The sequence below is a fragment of the Pinus tabuliformis genome, chromosome 9 (assembly GCF_031772625.1).
Source record: "Pinus tabuliformis cultivar Carrire ecotype Pingquan chromosome 9, CPIR1, whole genome shotgun sequence".
Lineage (NCBI taxonomy): Eukaryota > Viridiplantae > Streptophyta > Pinopsida > Pinales > Pinaceae > Pinus > Pinus tabuliformis.
The window spans coordinates 465356092-465375581 of NC_142307.1; the positions used below are offsets into that span (position 1 = coordinate 465356092).

The following is a 19490-nucleotide window of genomic DNA, read 5'->3' on the forward strand; positions in this document are numbered from 1 at the left end:
TTTCTTTCCTTGGACATAAGGATTTTGGACCTACTGCCCTTGGACAAAAGGATTCTAAACCTATTTCCCTTGGACATTAGGATTTTGGGCCTGCTACTGCAGGTCTTGACCCTGACCTTGTCCTTGGAAGGGTTGACCCTATTGATATGTATATAAGGGTTATTGTTGCCCGAGTTGGATCTACTGCTGCAAGGGTTGACCTTGTGGTTGCAAAGGCTGTCCCTGCGGCTGCAAAGGTTGGCCTTGCAAATACATAGGCTAGGAGGTTTGTTGAGCATACTGCATCTGCGACTCCATGGTTTTCTGCAACTGTTGTGAGGGTTTCCCTTGCAGTTGTTGTAGTTGCCCTTGTTGCAACATCATCTACCCTTGCTACTATGTAGATGCACCTGGCTACAACAAAGGTTTCCCTTGTCGCTGTAGAGTCTATTCTTGTTGCTACAATGGTACTTGAATAGTTCCCGGATTAAGACCTTGAAATTTTCTGAACGGACCTGTGGTAGGCATAGCACCAGACGCCCAAAAAAACTTGTGATAAAGTGATGAGGCACTAGGTGTACCTAATAACAACTATGCTAAAGTCACATAATTAGGTGGAAAATCCCAATACACACTGATGGGAATGCTCCCCGTGTAGGGGAAACCTTCTGGAGGAAATTAATTCTCTTCCTCTTTGACAGCGTGTGGAGTAGAAACTTTCGATTGATCTAGAGAGGTAACTAGAGCTTTGCCTTCGGGTTTTGTAACAGGGAATAAGCGACGACGAACGAATGAAGATGTACGAGGAGATAATTCCAAAGGAACATATGGCTGATCGTACAGACTGTACAGACACTGCGGTGACATCAAAATAGGGTTGAACAAAGGATTCAGAGGATATATAACTAGTCCAAGCTGACCAACTCTCAAGAGCCTTGACGGGATTGTTCGGAGATTCCGGGCCAATATCAGAAGGTGATCCAGTATCTGAAGTAGGTGGAGGATGAGATGAAAAAGGTTGAATTCTCAGAATAATTCTGAGTTCAACACCTTGGTCCTCAAGTGACTCTAGTAATTCAAGAAAAGGCTCCTAAGACAATCTTTCAAATAGAGGAGAGCAAGAGGAACTAGGTGAACCAGATAGTTCAACCGCGATGAACTCATCTTGGTTAATAGGAAAAGAGAGATAAATTTCAAGGCTTTAAAATGTACATTAAGGAAAACTCATGATTTGGTCTACAAAAGTCTAATAGGATGTTATAAGATCATGGGCAACAATTTTTTAAGACACATAAATAAACTGGTGCTCTTTCATGTTTTAAGAGTTGAGAAAGAAGCAAAGATGACTCTATCACTTTTGATTGGAAATGATATTGAAAGGACAAGTGCTCGATTGATATTTTAAGTTTAATGAGTCAAAAAGATCAAATGACTACTCCAGATGATCTAGGTAAAAAGGATTACTAGGAAATTTTGAACTGCAGAATAGCTCCTAGTGAATCGAGAAGTATGGGTAGATAATCTCCCCAAATGATGTGTTTAGTGTATCACATTTGCAAGGTGGTAGACTCGACTTCCTATGCATAAAGGATTGTAGCCTAGAGGGGTCTCCCTTTATATACTCGAGGATACGGAGAGCACAAGTCCATACTAGCACTGTCTAGTGCCGAAGCTAACGATAACTGCTAGGTTTAAAGACGTCGGAACACATCTCTAGCCTAGAAATTCTAGATGTGATCGTTAGGTTTCAAATGTGCCTTAGGTTAATTGAGATCATTTTAAATTTTATCTTGAATTATGTCTCAGTTTTCAGGGCTTAGCCATGTGACTCGAAAATTCCTAAATGCAGCGAAATGAGACAAGATCCTTTAAATTCGATGAATTTTCTACACTAGAAAGGGTAGAAAACACAATCAAATGCAAACAACCAAGCAACCGAAAGAAAAATGATTTTTCACTACTTCACTTTTTGAAAAAATAAACTAATGAAAAATTCATTCCAATTCCTAGTTTCCTAGCAAGTACAATCCAAATAGTCGTTTCAAAAGTAAAGAGATTTTTCTTTTTCTATTTAAATGCAAATGTAATCCTTGTCTTCAATGATGCTAACTAATGTAACATATTGACGCAGAAAACTAGAACTATGTAATTTTCATGAAATGACAAAAATGAATTTCTCATAAAACACTTCAATGAAAAAGTTTTGAGACAATCGATTCTCAAGAAAATGAAAAACACAAAAAGAGAATATCTTTCAAACTAATGATGCAATGACACTACCAAAAACAAGACAAGCAATGTGATCTATGCTGGAAAAGAGACGTTTAGACAAGCAAACGAAACTTTTCAAACTTGTGTAATGGAGACCAAAGCAATAAGAGGACTATAAACAAAATGCGAGTAAATTCACCAACAACTTGACTCACTGAGTTCACAATCAAATGAATGGATGAAAACCTAGATGCCCTAGGGTTACAAACCATCCACAGACTTAAGATGTCAAGTAAAAGGAAGGCAAGTCAACAAGCAAATAAACCAAGTGAAATGCATCTTTCCAGTTAGGGGGGACGTAGTCTAAACGAGCCACAAGGAAGAAATCAAGTGAGCAAGACACACTGGCCAAGGTCTGGGATGAACCCTAATATTCACTTACAGGCATCAACGCAATTTTCTAACTGATAACAAGCGCCAAAAGTGGGTCGACGCGACTGTTTCTGAGCATATCATGCTGATTGTCGCAACTGTCAGTGAAATAAGCGCATCGAGCGAGGATGAAAAGAAAAAAAAAAAAATTCAAAAGTTGAGACCAGACTTGCTATTGTGAATTTCAGACCCAGAGTAGTAAATAGAGCCAAGCAGACAAAACTGAAGGGAAATGGCGAAACTAGAAAATTTCACACAAAACCATGAAATTCCAAGCAAGAAAACAGAAGGTTTGGTTTCCCCAGTAGAGTCACCAATTTGTGGTGAAGTAAAATTCTAAGTGCGGACACAAACAATTCCTCTAGCTTGAGAGCAGGTCTAGCCACAAACAAGACATTCTATGGAATATTTCCTTAGGTTAGAACCAATTAAGAGGGCCTACCTCATAGTACGCTTATCATGTTTGGTGATGACCTTTCTTGCTTGCTCGAACTATCTCATGTTTCCTTCTTCGAGCACCTAAAACAATTAAACAACAACAACCAACCAATGTGATAATAGACAAATTGTATTCAACCTACTTAACAAGTCAAGAAACATTAAGCCATAAACATGTAAGATTACATATTATGTATGAAATCAATTGATAGTTGCATATATATTAAATCAAGAAGAGATTACAACCATTGTCTTGACGTTGTTGTTCTCCTCTGAAAAATCCGGGTTCCCACACACTTCCGTTAGCATTCCATGATGGCCTCAACAATGGTAGTTTTAAGGCTCTTCCCTTTAGTCTTCACACTAAACCAAATTCACACTTCTCCCTCACACACAACTAGAGAGCTATTACTATGAAAAACTTGTTGATTACTCTACAATCAAAACTTCAACCAGAGCCTAATTAGAACTAGCTTGTGCTTGGGAAAAATGGAGGTTTATATAGCATGGATGGAAGGGAGATGGTTCCTCTTCTCATGGGAGAAGGTCTTATCTCTTGAGTTAGTTCCATCCTAATAGGGGAAAGGAGCCCAAACTAACCTCCTCGACTCCATCTAGCCCAACCATTTAACAGAATTCCGTTACGAAGCTTCTAGAGCTGGAATCTTTGGCTCCTTATTTAAAAAAAAAATCCAAAAGAGGATCGACGCGACTGGAAAAAGGCTCAATCACTTCGGTCAGCACTAGGGACAGTTGTAATCCCTGCATATTAGCACGAGGAGGACACGGGTCATTAGCGTTGGTCTTGTAAACTGGAAAAAACATAAGACTTTTGGGAAATGATGTAAAAAGGAATTGTTTTTCTCATGAAGAGGGACACAATGGGAGTTTCTTCATGAAGGGAAAGCATGTATGGTTCACTGTATAGGTCCTCCAGGATCATGGAACGGGGAGTACAGGGACAGTGACAAAATGTTGTGTAACACCATGGATGGATGAGGTTAGGATGGGGTTGATGGTCATGAAATCTCTATGTACTGTTGAAACTCCTACACTACATCAACCATTGACATTTATCCATAAATCATGTAAACAAGAAGGATTTCAATTAACTAAAGAAAACATAATTTCATGAGCTAGCTGTCTATTTCATGCATGGAAAGAACATGAAGAATAATATGAAACATTGATGAGATATAATGTAAGAATGAAGATAGAAGAAATGATAGCTAAATCCTATTCCTTCAAACTAATCAAATGCTAGCCTAAGTAACAAAAAACCCTAAATTCCATGAGAAATTAGAATTTTGTCTTTTTGGGGCTGCATAGGAGTTCTTTCCTCAAACCATGATCCCTGAAGGGAGGGGTGAGGCCAAATCCATCTACTAAAATCTTTTTGATATTCCTTTATCTCTTCTAACCTATTGCTGAAGTAAGGCACACATGGAAGCAAACTAATCAAATCCACAACTACTTGCAATGAAATAATGCAAAGAACAATTCAGCCATTAATCTATGAAATAAACTAAGCATACAAATACAAGAAGAGGAGCCTTTGCTGCTAGGGTTGGGCCCTAACCCAAGATCCTCAGCCCTCTGATTCAACTCAGTGTTGGATCAAGGAAATGCTCATTCTCATTATCAAAACAGAAAATTACATCACAATGTCTTCCACAAGTCTTGAACTAAAAAATGACTAGTGTTTTTACAGCAAAAATTCGAATCCTAGTGAGGCTCTAGGCCTCCTTATTTATACAACTAAAGCCTCCAATGTTGTTTTTAAAACTAGGGAGGCTCAACTCCTAAACTTGAGATAAATTGATTCTTTAACTATCACTAGCTCGATTGCCTTTTGATCTCCATAACTTGGCTTCTTGTAACTCCGAGCTAGTGTGATTGATGGAGGAATATTCAAATGAGTGAGGAGTAAATGAGGAGGATATATCTTCTAAAATCTCTCCTCTTTGTCTCATTCGAATTTTAGCTCTTAATTAGCCAAAATTCCATGATTTTCTCTCAAAAACCTGCAATCAATGCACATTAGTCCACTAGGCATAATATCTCACTTTGACTCATCTCATTAAGAAAAATATAATCAAAATATGTAAGAAACTATGAGAAGAGTTTATTTGAATAAGCTAGGAGGTGTATTAAGGTCCATATAGTTACCCAAGGATGATTCTCATCATCACCCCCCTACTGAAAGTGTTTCTCATCCTCTGAGCAACTCAATCTATATCCATGTCTTTCATTGCTCTAGTGGCCTCCATGACATCCCATGCTTCTGTTGTAGTTTCCTCTTCCTGTGCATAGAATCCTACCTTCCTTTCTATCTCCTCCCACTACTTTCTTTCTTCCTCTTCCTTCCTCCCTTCCAAAATTCCTAAGAGAAGTGGTGGACTGAGTCTCAAGCCAATCTAATTGACTTTGAGTCTTTGGAGAGCTTGCTTGTACATGGGTGTTCTGTTCAGTGCTTCTCTCATTCTCTGAGGAGAATGGTACTCTCTGATTTTCAAGATGTAGGGAAAAGTGTTCCATATCCTTTGGCAAGATTGCATGCTGTCATCCCCTAATAGCCTGAACATATCCTCAAAGTGTGTGATTTCTTGTTCTTGGGAAGCAACGTACCTAGGTGCAAGTTGAGGGTCATTTGCAATCAAGTTATGGGTGCTGATGACATCCATTGGATTTGATTGTTTAACTCTTATCATGAGGGGTTCTATTTATTCCCTTGCCATTACTTTCTTCATTACTGCAGCCCTTGCTTCCTCATGATTCATCCATGATGCCAAAACCATCAATTGTAATTCCCTTAGTTTTGAATTAAGGTTCCACACATTCAGATCTGTCAAGGCCAAGTTATGTAGGTAGAACTCCGACATTTTAGCCCTATCCTCCAATGTGCTTTGATCACAGAGATCAATGAATTGTATATAATCCAGGAATGGCTTAGTGCCTCTCTGTTCTAAAGTCTTGATTTGGAACTGCATCCACTATTCCTTAATATACAATGCATAGAACTTTGTTGGCATCCTGCACTAGATTGCCTCTAAGGATAGATTGTCCATGGATGCCAATTGATTCTCTCTCTCTCTTGTAGTTTTCCCCTTAACCAGGCATTCACTACCTCCAACTAAGCTTTCATCATTTCCTCTCTGTCCCTTAGGATTCTTAGTTCTCTACCCATCTCTTTTACTTTCTCCTCCATGTGACCTATTTCCTCCAATCCTTTAGATTTAGCAATTTGCATCCACCTATGTGTTCTTTCCCTTTCTTTCTCAAGCTCAAAGAATAAGGGGATGAAAAATTTCTATGGAATGACCCTACCCCCTTCAATGAACCTATAGTAGGAATCAATGTTAGGTTGAGGACTAGGTTCCCTTAGCTCTAGATCCTCCTTCTTTATTTCTTGTTGCATGCTCCCTTCTTTGTCCAATTTCTGAGTTTCCTGTAGGTTTAGCAGTGTTTCCTGTAGGATGGCCTCTGCTTCCTGTAGGTCCTTCTGTGTCTCTTGTAGGAGGCATTTTCCTTTGGATGATGCATATCTAGTGGCAGGCCTCCTAACATTAGTGATAGGATACTTGGGAGAGGCTTATCCTAATAATCCTTCTCCTTGATTTTTCATAAGAGGAGTTATCTTTTCCTGCTATTTTGGTGAGTCTTAAATGATAATAGGAACCTTGGTGGGAGTTTTAGGTTTTCCTTGCCTTATTCTTGTACTTTTTATTGTCCTAATATACAATGGAGTTTGTCTCTATCTCTTCCCTTTTTGCTTGATAAGGGTACTAAGGGTAGTAAGGGCAGTTGTTGCTTCTTTCTCAGTGGGTTTTGGAGATACCCTGGGTGATTCCTCCCCTTCTTTGCCTTGCATTGTAGACCTCTATTCTTCCTTGTATTTTGTCTCCCCTTTTTCATTCTTTTTTTCACTCTTGTCTTTCTCCTCTTTCTCTCCCTCTAGTTCCTCACTCTGTTCATCAGTTTATTCCTTTGCATCTTCTTCTGTCTCTTCACCACTTTCCTTCTCCTTTTCTTCCTCTTCTTCCTTGTCTATTTCCTCTTCATCCCTATCTACTTCTTCTTCATCTTTCTCTATTTTCACTTCATCCCTTTCACTGGCAGTGGGGTTTTTGTCATATTTAATGGATTTTATGTCTTCCTTTGTCTGCATGTCTCTGAAAGTTGCCCATGTGATAGGGAGTCTTAGGTTTTTGAGGGAATATTCTATGATAAGTACAATTAACCCATGATGGGCTAGTTGTTGAAGGTTTCATTCTTGCACCTTAGTGATCATATCTATCACTGATTGAAGAAGAAAGTAGGGTATGCTTAGTATTTTTTGAGGAGGTGTGTCTGCTTCGAACCTCAGTTCTTGGAGAAGCCTAAAATGGTATCCATATACCACACTGTACCTATCTTCACATGATATATACTTAATAAGGTGGTAGCTAATTTCATTTCAAGGATATGGTAGGATTTCTCTTCTGGCCCCAATTTTGTCTTCCATTTCCTCCTCTCCTTCTAAAAAGAATTTATTCTTTGCAATTTGGCTATTATGCTTATCCTCCTTTCTCCAAGGCAACCCTAAAGGAAGTATGGTGATTCTGCCTATGATTTTAAGTGTGAGTTCTAAAGAGAGGCCTTTCACCACAATAGTGGCATGGGTCCTAATCAGTGGAATGAGGGAGAGAGCAAAGTCTCTGGCCACTTCATCATCATATCCCCTCAATTTTTCAAAGAAACCCATCCAATTGTGCCTTGTGAATATCTCTAGTACAGGAGGGTGCTAATGAATCCTCACTGTGTTGGTGGGTTCCCTCTTATTAAATCCCCCTATAATTTTTCTCTAATGGATGGAGGGTTGTATGTATGATACCAAATTCTAATGGATGAATAGTTTTAAATGAAAATTCTATGGACAATTCCCCTAGACTACATTCTTTTTTAACAAAATAGAAGGATTTTATATGTGTTTTTTAATTGGAAATTATGGGAAAGTTCAGCTCCTACCTCCTTATCACTATCTAATGAAGCCAACCTATGGTTTCTCCCTTTAAAACTGCTCACTGCCAATCCTGTAGGTGTTGTTCTGTATCTTGTAGAATCTCCTAAAGGATCATGTAGGTGCTCCTGTGTTGGAAAAAATGCTCACGTCTTTCCTGTAGACTTATTGAGGGCCGAGAGCAACTTTGCTAGTGTGTGGCCTCAAGAATGTGAATGCCTCCTATGCATGGGGATCAACATTTTATTTCCTCATATGGGTGATTTGAGTGGGATGGTGTGTTGGTAGCCAAAGTACAAGTATACATTTTTGGACTGTTGATCCCACTACCACATCATCATTCTCCTCACCTTGTAATAAACTCCCACTTCGGGCATCCGTAGCTTAACCACTTTCGACCTCATCTCTTCTTTTCCTGATTTGACTACTGCCACATGTAAAAGAACTAACTGTATTCTCCTCGTTGACTAAGCGAAGGTGGTCAGGTTAACTGGCCACCTTTTTCTTATAAAACCAAAATTTTCACAACTTTACATGTTTGATAATATTATGCTAACGAGAGAGTGGAAGAAAGATACCTATGTGTGGTAATGATGCCTTGATTTTGTTTGTTGGAGAGTGAAGTCCTTGCTATGTATTTGTTGCATGTGTTTTTCCTTTTCTTTTTTTATTGTCCTTTGATGTTTTTATTTGATGTGCAGGTACTGGATGTTGATGCTGATGATCCTGATGTTGCTTCTAAGCTCTGGAGGAGCTTCTTTGACCTCTGGATCTCCATGTTGAAGCTAACTACAACTTGTGATTTTTTGTTTTGTGGGACAGGCTGCTACAGGATGTCCTGTAGCTGCCTCTCCCTCAAATTTTTTAATCATTCCTTCACTTCTAGAGCATGAGGATGGTTGACATGGGTAGAGAAGGGGTCTAGGAACTGGTGAATGATATGTATAGATTTCACATGTTTTCCCCTTGTTCTTTGTCTTCATCCTCTTTTATCTATGTTTTTTTCTTCTTCTGAAAACTGTGAAAAATAAATTGAAACCGACTTTATTGGATGAATGTGGGGGTGATCATGCTGGACAGAGGCATGGTGATCAGATGGTGAAGTAGAAAGTTTTTTTTTTACATAAGCAAGTCATCCCCTTGTTCTAGGGTTACTTTCTTTGGGATTCCCAAGCCACTGTAATTCCTACAGGATCATCCTGTAGGTTTTCAGGGAATCCTTGTACGTTTACAAGGAATCCTGTAGAGAACATAGAACCCTTGAAAATTGAGCTAAATGAGTAAAAAAATGGAGGGAATGATGGTATGATGAAGGATATGGAATGCATAAATAAAAACATGAACTGGACAGGTCCATTTTTATCCTCTCTTGTTGCTCTGATCCTCCTCTTGCTGACCTGCAAACAATATTTTCAAAGTTTTTTTTTTGTCCTTTTTTTTTGTTTTTTCTTTTCTTTTTGGAAGCAACTAGCCTGACTCCTGTTAGTGTCAGTATTTGCAGCCTTCATCCAGTGATCAAACATGCTCTTACAAAGTGATTTTAAGGTGTCAAGGTCAAATTTTGTCATCTCAGCGAGTCTTCAAGCAAAATTTGGTCACTAGGCATTAGGTCTAGGGTTTGCTTTCACTCCTTCCAAAGTTGTCCAAATGTTGGTCTATGTCACTATTCAGCTGAGTGTACCATCATTCAGAGAGTTTTCATTATCATGTCAAGTCCCACTGGGTCATTTTACACCTTGTTCATGCTTCAGTTGCGCCTAGGTAAGGTCATTTCCCTCTCCTAGGGTTTTGAAGGCGATTTCTCTTGGACGGCCAAATCATCGACAAAACTTGTATCCTGATGTTTATACACCTTCCCCTATCCTTAAAGTACCTTATCAAACACTTCCCATCACTGATATCCCCCAAATTCCTCATTTTCGCACAAACCCTAGTTTCTTGCTACAACCTGGCAATTTTCTAGGTTGGACCTATGTTTTGCCTTTTTGGACCCCTTCCCCACACTCAAGCTCTGATATCACACTTTCCCCTAGTTCCTGACATCCCTCCCTACTTCCCAAAATTTCCTCAAGAATTTAGAAACTCCCTATCCCCTTCATTTCGCTTCATTTCGACAAATCCCTTGTTCCACACATCTAGGATAGGTTTCACTCAAATGATGTTTCTGAGCAACAAAAGATGAATTTTTGAAACTTGAGAGACGTTTTTGTCCAAAACATGCCAAGGAAGAAAAACCTCATTCACTTTTTACACAGGTGTCATGGTTTTGGAGAAATGTCAAAAATATCGTCGCCTCAGGAGAAATGATGCACCTCTGAAGTGACCTTGGGAAAATAAATTTTTCTCCTAGCTAAGTTGGCCAAATGACTTGCTTGATGCATCAAATGATAACTAAACACCAAGATATTTCCAATGAGCTATCATGAGATCAATTTGGAGTTGAGGAAGGCATCCAAAAGTTGACTGTAACAGCGCTCTGCCTTTAGGCAGCCTCATTTGGCACATTTTGACTAGTCTTGGGAGATTTGATTTTTGACAAGGAAAATGAACTCAAAATTAAAAAATTATAGTTTATTTAGAACGTAGAATCAAATAACTTTCCAAATAGCTATCCTGTGCCCAATTTGGACACTGGGAAGGCCTCCAAAAGTCTCCTACAAAAACCACTACGCACAGGCTATATGCGCTGCGCCTCAAGCCCAGTGCGTCGCGCCACTTCCCTGTGTGTGGCGCTAAACATCTAGAGCTCCAAATGAGGAAAGGTTTACATTTTTGGATTTAGCATGAAAAATCATGACCACTGGTTCTTGGGCAAGAAATTTGGAGCATTTTTGGGGCATTTTTGGTCATTTGACAAATTTTTGTGCACAAACAGGTTTTTTCTCCCTGTGCGTTGCGCCACTGGTGCGACCCTAAAATTCTAGAGCTCAAAATGAGGAATGGATTGCATTTTAGGATTAAGCATGGAAAATCATGACTACTAGTGTCCAAGCAAGAAATTTTGGCAAGGTATGAGTCTCAAAAAGGTCAAAAAACACCCAAAAATGGTCTCTGTGCCACTTTTTTGACACACAGGAAGCAGTCTTGGGAGAATGAATATTTGGAGCAGTAAATGAGCACCAAATTCAAAAATTATAGTGGAGTTAGAAAGTAGACAGGACAGGCTTTCCAACAAGCCCACTTGGGCACATTTTGGACACCTACAAGTGCCCCAAAACAGGCCCCAAAGTAGCGCGATGCACAAAGAAAATGGCGCGGTGCATAGAGGAAAAATTGCCAAATTTGCTTCCGTTTCGCGAAATTTCGGTTCGCGACTTCTCCAAGTGGGCCCACTCATCTACACTTTGATTTTTTGGCACCAAAGGCAGAATTTAAAGTATTTTCTCTCCAGATGGGCTTCTATCCAAGTGGAGAAGGAAGGAAAACGGTCACCCAAGCCAAATGTCATGTTTGTAGCGCTACACCTGTAGCTGATGGTTGGCTCTCCATCTCCATTTTGCAATGATTCGAGTAACCCCCCAACCCTTGGGCATTCTATCTCTTCCTCACACATTCTATATATTGTATGCAAGTTATTTGCAAAGGGTTGGTTGGCTTGTAACTTCTGGGAGACTGTGGGAAAGAAACTTCGTTTCTTCACTGTGTATTTTTGTCAGAGAATTAATGAAAGGCAGCAACTCTGTTTCATGAGATTCTTGTGGTTGTGGGTGTAGCAAATGTGTCTCTTATGTTTTCATATGTGTTTCATTATGTTGCATAATTCAATTCATGTTCATTTCCAGTGAAATTTTTTGAGTGAGATTAGGTAGAATTCAATTTTATTGCTCTGCCTGTGGGAAAATTTCATGTTCAGTGTTATTCTTCTGTTGAAAAGGATTCATGTCACTATGCCCTTTTCCACTTTCTTCAACAATCTATCCATGCCGCAGTACCTCAAAGTAAATTGTTACATTTTCCGCCTACCTTGCCTCACGGAATAATCTACGCCTTTGTATTAAATTCTCTGTTCTTTGCTGACCGCTGGTCCCATAACATCCCAGAAGCTCGGTCATTCATGAAAATTGTTTCCTGAATCCCTATTCACTTACTAGCCTAAGGTAAATATTTTATTGTAAGTCATCTCAAACCGTTTTCAATTATCTATTCACTGAGCGTGACTCGGAGAGAGCCCTCTCCTGCTTTGGTAGGGCTAGCTACCAGACTGAGCGTGGTTTGTGGTTACCCTAATTTTTTCCTTCCTTCAACCTAAGGAAGATTTAGGTGCTAACATAGTGGCGACTCCACTGGGGACGAAATTGGTTTGCTTGAAGATTGTTTTGCCCCAGTACATATCTCAAGTTCAGAGTTGATTATTGACAGTGAACAACGATCAGACATAATAAGGCTGAAATCATTCACCTGGCGACTCCATTCACTGAAGAACCCAACAATCAGGGCTTCATGGTGACTCCACTGGAGGACTAACTCTTTCTCTGTGAAAATGGAAGGATCTTACACAAAGTTCGGGTATCTAAAGTGGAATGGTATTCAGGTTCTACTCTTCTTTCTTGTAAATTACTTCTTCGCTGTTCTTGAAGCTACCCTAAAAGTTTTTCAGAATTTGTTGTATGATAAAGGTGATCAAAATCTTCACTTGATCTATTCAAAAAGTGTAAATAGTGAGTTTCCCTTTGATCCTGGCTTCCTTACTTTTCCTACATCTTATGATGACTCTCTTCAGAGTGAGGAGCCTAAAGAAAACAAAACTGATCCCATAGCTCTGGTACATATCCCTAAAGCTGTTATAATCCCAGATAGGTATAAACCTCATGTTTTACCTTCTGTTCTTCAAGCTTTCCCCAAAAACTATGATCTATACTTGCCAAGATTTGGCGGTGAATGTAAGAATGTCAATGTTGAGCAACATGTGCAGAATGTTGAGACTTTTCTAGACCTTTTTGAAATCGATGAAGGATATGTCAGTATAAGGCTTTTCGCTCTCTCTTTGCAAGGCAAAGTCAAGAGTTGGTTCAAAGCCCTGCCGGATGCGAGTATCACAGATTTACAACAGTTCATCAAATTTTTTCTTGACAAATGGAGGATCGGACAGAACATTTTCCTTATCGTAGAAGAGTATAATCAGCTGAAAAGACTGCTAGGGGAGACAGTACAACAGTTTTTAGCCAAATTTAATCAAGTTTATTATTCAATGCCGGTTGATATAAGACCCCCTCCTGGATCTGCTCTCTTGCACTACCCGGGTGCCTTTGATCCGGAAATGGAGTTTCAGCTGAGAGAGAAGAATGTCGCAACACTTGAAGAGATGCAGAACAATGCAGTAAATGTAGAGGCTCATTTGCTGACCAGAAGGGCAAGGTTGAAAGAAGAAGAGATGAAAAATGTGGATCTAGAGAAAACTACACCTTCAGAGGAAAAGCTTGACATTTTGGTGAGTGCAGTAGAAGAGATGGTGAGAAAAATGATAGCAAAAGATGAAAATGGCGTTCATGAACAAGTGGCTGATCCAAAACATTTTGTTTCTTATCTCAGTAGTCATAAGGATTGTTTTGTAGATCATATTGGAAAAGAAAGACCTATTGATATGACATGTATACTTGATGACGTGTTTTATATTGACGATTTGCCTCAGTTTGATCAGTATGATGATGATGATTATGCTCTCCAAACAGAAGCTAATCTTGCAGACAAATCAGTAGCTAGTTTATGGGATGAGGAAGTTCGCTTACAGCAGCTCGAGTACAGTGATCAACCGAGGCATATCAGCTATGGAAACGATGAGGAATGCGCAACAGATTTTGAGGTAAGTGAAGGATATTTGCCTTTGTGCTTTGATTCATGTCAGTTCATCAGAGATAATTTCCATGCAATCAGACATCAGCTATCGACAAATCTTGATTTGGATCCTCTTGAGGGAGATGAAAACTTTGTTCCAAACTTCTTATATTCAGAGTTCCAGCCCCCAAATTCCATTAATAGTCAGGTTGCACATGAAGACATAGAAGCTGGCTTATATGATCAAACGATACAAGAAGATTCCTTACCTCTCTGTTTTGAATCATTTCAGTTTTTGCGGGGTAAATTGCATAGTAAATCTTCAAATGAAAAGCTTGTAGGAAATCAACAATCTCTCAGTTTTAATGTTGAAGATGAGACAGATGGCGAAATTTTTGAGCAGGTCATTAATAAGAAATCTTCCCTTGAAATGATTGATGAAATCATTTTGGATACAGAACCAGATTTGCAGCCACCAAACACAATTCAAGGTCAGATTACAGATGAAGGTGAGGTAGCCGAAATACATGATTTAATGATGCAAGAGGATTCTGTACCCTTGTGTTACGAAGCATTTCAGTTTATAAGGCAGAATCTTCGTAATATCTCTAAAGAAAAGGATGACAGTCTGGTGAACAGCTTTATAGATCAGCAGGTTGAAGATTTCCATATGGCTAGAAATGATGAAAGAAGAAGTTTTGTTTTAGATCTGGTGGAAATAAAAGATGATATGCAAGAAAATGATGTTCCAATCTCAGATAATGGGGATGATAAATCAGATCAAGAGACAGATGGTGAGGAGGAAAAAGAGAGTTGCATGGTTGAGGCTGCCTCAAATGGAGAAAACAAAGGTACAAACCTAACTGACCTTATCTCACCAGAACTAGATCTTCATGAGGAGGTAGCTCATTCAGTTCATGAACAGCAAGATGAGAATTTGGTTCAAGTAAGTGAAAAAGTTTCCTTGGATGAATCATTGGTAGATGGTATGAATGTTAGTGTTGGGTTTCAAGAATCATCTGAAGTTTCTTTTCTCATGATTAACGAATGTGATGAATGTAATGAGAATCTGGCTGTCATATCATATGAAGATGACTTACAATATATTCAGACTACCGAAGATCAGACCATTCAGGATTCCATTTCAGATTCTTCTTCATATGTTTCATGTTTTGAAATGTGTTTTCAAGAGGAGATTCACTCATCTACCTGTTCAGAATTTTCTGAGGATTAAGAACATACTCATACTGAAGTACATTATGAAGGAAAATCAGAAGCAAAGGAGAAAGACACCTTGTTCTTTCAGCAGGAGGACAGACTTCATGTTTTTCAAGATCCTCTGGCACATCTGTTGCAGTCAGCTGTGAAGGTGTTTATTACAGTATTCAGTGATGAAAAAGATCATGATCAATTATGTTTTTGGAGGCCCAGTTACCAGTATCTGTTGTTGACCAGAAGATCTGATCCAGAGAATCAATCAAGGAGGCATCTACTTGATTGGTTACATTGGAAGACACATTACACATGATTGTACATATTGCATTAGTACACAGGTGGCTGTCATCATGATTTGAAACCCTCGAATCTTGATGGACTGCTGCCATTGAATAAGTTTTGTCAGTTCTTGTTTTAGTTAAGTCAGTCATGAGTCATTTCCTTTTGCATAGAGTCAAGTTTTTTAGTCATTTCAGTTCACATTGAGTCAGTTTGAGTCAAGTTTCAGTCAATAAATTGAGTCATGTTGGTTTGTCGGAATAATGGACTCCATAGCCCAATGGACGAAGGCACTGTCTTCTCACCCAAAGATCTGCAGTTCTTGGCACCTCCAAGGAGCTGCCATCCCTATTGGAGCCAATGTTAGTGTCAGTCTTTGCAGCCTTCCTCCAGTGATCAAACATGCTCTTACAAAGTGATTTTAAGGTGTCAAGGTCAAATTTTGTCATCTCAGCAAGTCTTCAAGCAAAATTTGGTCACTAGGCATTAGGTCTAGGGTTTTCTTTCACTCCTTCCAAAGTCATCCAAATGTTGGTCTATGTCACTATTCAGCTGAGTGTACCATCATTCAAAGAGTTTTCATTATCATGTCATGTCCCATTGGGTCATTTTACACCTTGTTCATGCTTCAATTGCGCCTAGGTAAGGTCATTTCCCTCTCCTAGGGTTTTGAAGGAAATTTCTCTTGGACAGCCAAATCATCAGAAAAACTTGTATCCTAATGTTTATACACCTTCCCCTATCCTTAAAGTACCTTATCAAAAACTTCCCATCACTGATATCCTCCAAATTCCTCATTTTCGCACAAACCCTAGTTTCTTGCTACAACCTGGCAATTTTCTAGGTTGGACCTATGTTTTGCCTTTTTGGACCCCTTCCCCTCACTCAAGCTCTGAGATGACACTTTCCCCTAGTTCCTGACATCCCTCCCTACTTCCCAAAATTTCCTCAATAATTTAGAAACTCCCTATCTCCTTCATTTCGCTTCATTTCGACAAATCCCTTGTTCCACACATCAAGGATAGGTTTCACTCAAATGATGTTTCTGAGCAACAAAGATGAATTTTTGAAAAATGAGAGATATTTTGTCCACAACATTCCAAGGAAGAAAAACCTCCTTCACTTTTTACACAGGTGTCATGGTTTTGGAGAAATGTCAAAAATATAGTCGCCTCGGGAGAAATGATGCACCTCCGTAGTGACCTTGGGAAAATAAAATTTTCTCCTAGCTCCGTTGGCCAAATAACTTGCTTGATGTGTCAAATGCTAACTATACACAAAGAGCTTTCCAATGAGCTATCATGAGCTCAATTTGGAGTTGAGGAAGGCATTCAAAAGTTGACTATAACAGCGCTCTGCATTTAGGCAGCCTCATTTGGCACATTTTGACCAGTCTTGGGAGATTTGATTTTGATAGGGAAAATGAACTCAAAAATCACAAATTCTAGTTGGGTTGGAACTTAGACTCAAATACCTTTCCAAAAAGCTATCATGTGCCCAATTTGGACACCGGGAAGGCCTCCAAAATTCTCCTGTAAAAACCACTACGCACAGGCTATATGCGTCGCGCCATAAGCCCAGTGCGCCACACCACTTCCCTGTGCGCTGCGCACTGGCGCGGCGCTAAAAATATAGAGCTCCAAATGAAGAAAGGTTTACATTTTTGGATTCAGCATGAAAAATCATGACCACTGGTGCTTGGGCAAGAAATTTGGAGCATTTTTGGGGCATTTTTGGTCATTTAACAAATTTTTGTGCACAAACAGGTTTTTTCTCCCTGTGCGCCGCACCACTGGTGCGACTCTAAAATTATAGAGATCCAAATGAGGAATGGCTTGTATTTTTGGATTCAGCATGGAAAATCATGACTACTGGTGTCCAGGCAAGAAATTTTGGCAAGGTATGAGTCTCCAAAAGGTCAAAAAAACCCCAAAAATGGCCTCTCTGCCACTTTTTTGACACATAGGAAGCAGTCTTGGGAGAATGAAGATTTGGAGGGAAAAATGAGCACCAAATTCAAAAATTCTAGTGGGGTTAGAAATTAGACAGGACATGCTTTCCAGAAAGCCCACTTGGGCACATTTTGGACACCTACAAGTGCCCCAAAATAGGCCCCAAAGTAGCACGACGCACAGAGAAAATGGCACGGCGCACAGAGGAAACATTTGGCAAATTTGCTTCTGTTTCGCGAAATTTCGGTTCGCGACTTCTCCAAGTGGGCCCGCTCATCTACACTTCAGTTTTTTGGCACCAAAGGTGACATATAAAGTATTTTCTCTCCATATGGGCTTCTATCCAAGTGGCGAAGGAAGGCAAACGATCACCCAAGCCAAATGTCATGTTTGTAGCGTTGCACCTGTAGCTGATGGTTGGCTCTCCATCTCCATTTTTGCAATGATTCGAGTAACCCCCCAACCCTTGGGCATTCTATCTCTTCCTCACACATTCTATATATTGTATGCAAGTTATTTGCAAAGGGTTGGTTGGCTTGTAACTTCTGGGAGACTGTGGGAAAGAAACTTCATTTCTTCACTGTGTATTTTTGTCAGAGAATTAACGAAAGGCAATGGCACTGTTTCATGAGATTCTTGTGGTTGTGGGTGTAGAAAATGTGTCTCTTATGTTTTCATATGTGTTTCATTATGTTACATAATTCAATTCATGTTCATTTCCAGTGAAATTTTCTGAGTGAGATTAGGTAGAATTCAATTTTATTGCTCTGCCTGTGGGAAAATTTCATGTTCAGTGTTATTCTTCTGTTGAAAAGGATTCATGTCACTATGCCCTTTTCACTTTCTTCAGCAATCTATCCATGCCATAGTACCTCAAACTAAATTGTTACATTTTCCGCCTACCTTGCCTCATGGAATAATCTGTGCCTTTGTATTAAATTCTCTGTTCTTTGCTGACCACTGGTCCCATAACATCCCAGAAGCTCGACCATTCATGAAATTTTTTTCCTGAATCCCTATTCACTTACTAGCCTAAGGTAAATATTTTATTGTAAGTCATCTCAGACCATTTTCTATTATCTATTCACTGAGCGTGACTCAGAGAGAGCACTCTCCTGCTCTGGTAGGGCTAGCTACCAGACTGAGCGTGGTTTGTGGTTACCCTAATTTTTGCCTTCCTTTAGCCTAAGGCAGATTTAGGTGCTAACAACTCCAAGAGGTTTTCATCCTAGCTTCTTGCCTTAGGCACCTCAAAATAGGTTTTGACCCAGAGATATTTTTATCTCTCTTTTTTTTTTGTTTGACACCATTGGGCCGCCTTAAGAGGTTTTCAACCCAACAGTGGGACTCAGGTGCCCCATGGAGGTTTTCACCTAAGTCTCCTTATTTTTTCTTATTTCTTATTTCTTTTTCAATGACTTTATGAGGTAGAAGCTGAGACTTTCTCCACCACCATCACTATCTTGCTGATGCCATCAATGAATTCTTGCTTTGACAAGGGCTTCTTGTAAACTGTCAATCTGTGCCCATTAACAAGTAAAGGAATAGCCTCTGCATCAATGGTTCTTATCTACACTGGACCATTATCATGACATTTCTCTATTACATAAGGCCCTAACCATCTAGTTCTTAACTTTCCTTTAAAATCTTTGTATTCGGAATGATACAACAAAGCCCAATCACCTTCTTGAAATTGTTTGTCCTTTATGTTCTTTTCATGCTAGATATTCCTCTGAACTTGAGTCACTCTCTGTGTAGGAGGGCTTGCATTCTAAACTCATCTAACCCATTCAGCTGGAGCAATCTCTCTTTTTGTGCATTGGTGAGATCTAGATCTAGTTGGGCTGCCATCCTTAATGTATTATACTCAAATTCAATGGAAAACAGGGTCATCTTTCCATAGACCAACTCATAGGGAGTGAATCTAGTGGTGGTTTTCCAGGTGGTATTGTAGGCCCAAGTGGCCTCAAATAATATATCTGCCCAATATTTTCTGTTGCTACTAACCAGTTTGGTCAGAATTCCCTCCAGCGCTCTATTGGTCACCTCCACTTGCCCATTAGCTTGTGGGTGGTAAGGAGTGGACATTCTATGCTTGATCTTGTGCTGGATTAACAAGTCTTCAATCCCATTAGATGTAAACTGGTTGTCTTGATCAATGACCAGTTCTCTAGGGTACCCAAACTTATAAAATACATTTTCCCTTAAGAACT

General features: G+C 39.5%; 1 pseudogene; it reads left to right on the top strand.

Annotated features, from left to right (window-relative positions):
* The first annotated feature begins 770 nt into the window (after positions 1–770).
* The window catches only part of LOC149149208 (protein argonaute 1B-like), a 73025-nt pseudogene continuing 54305 nt past the window's right edge, over positions 771–19490 (top strand).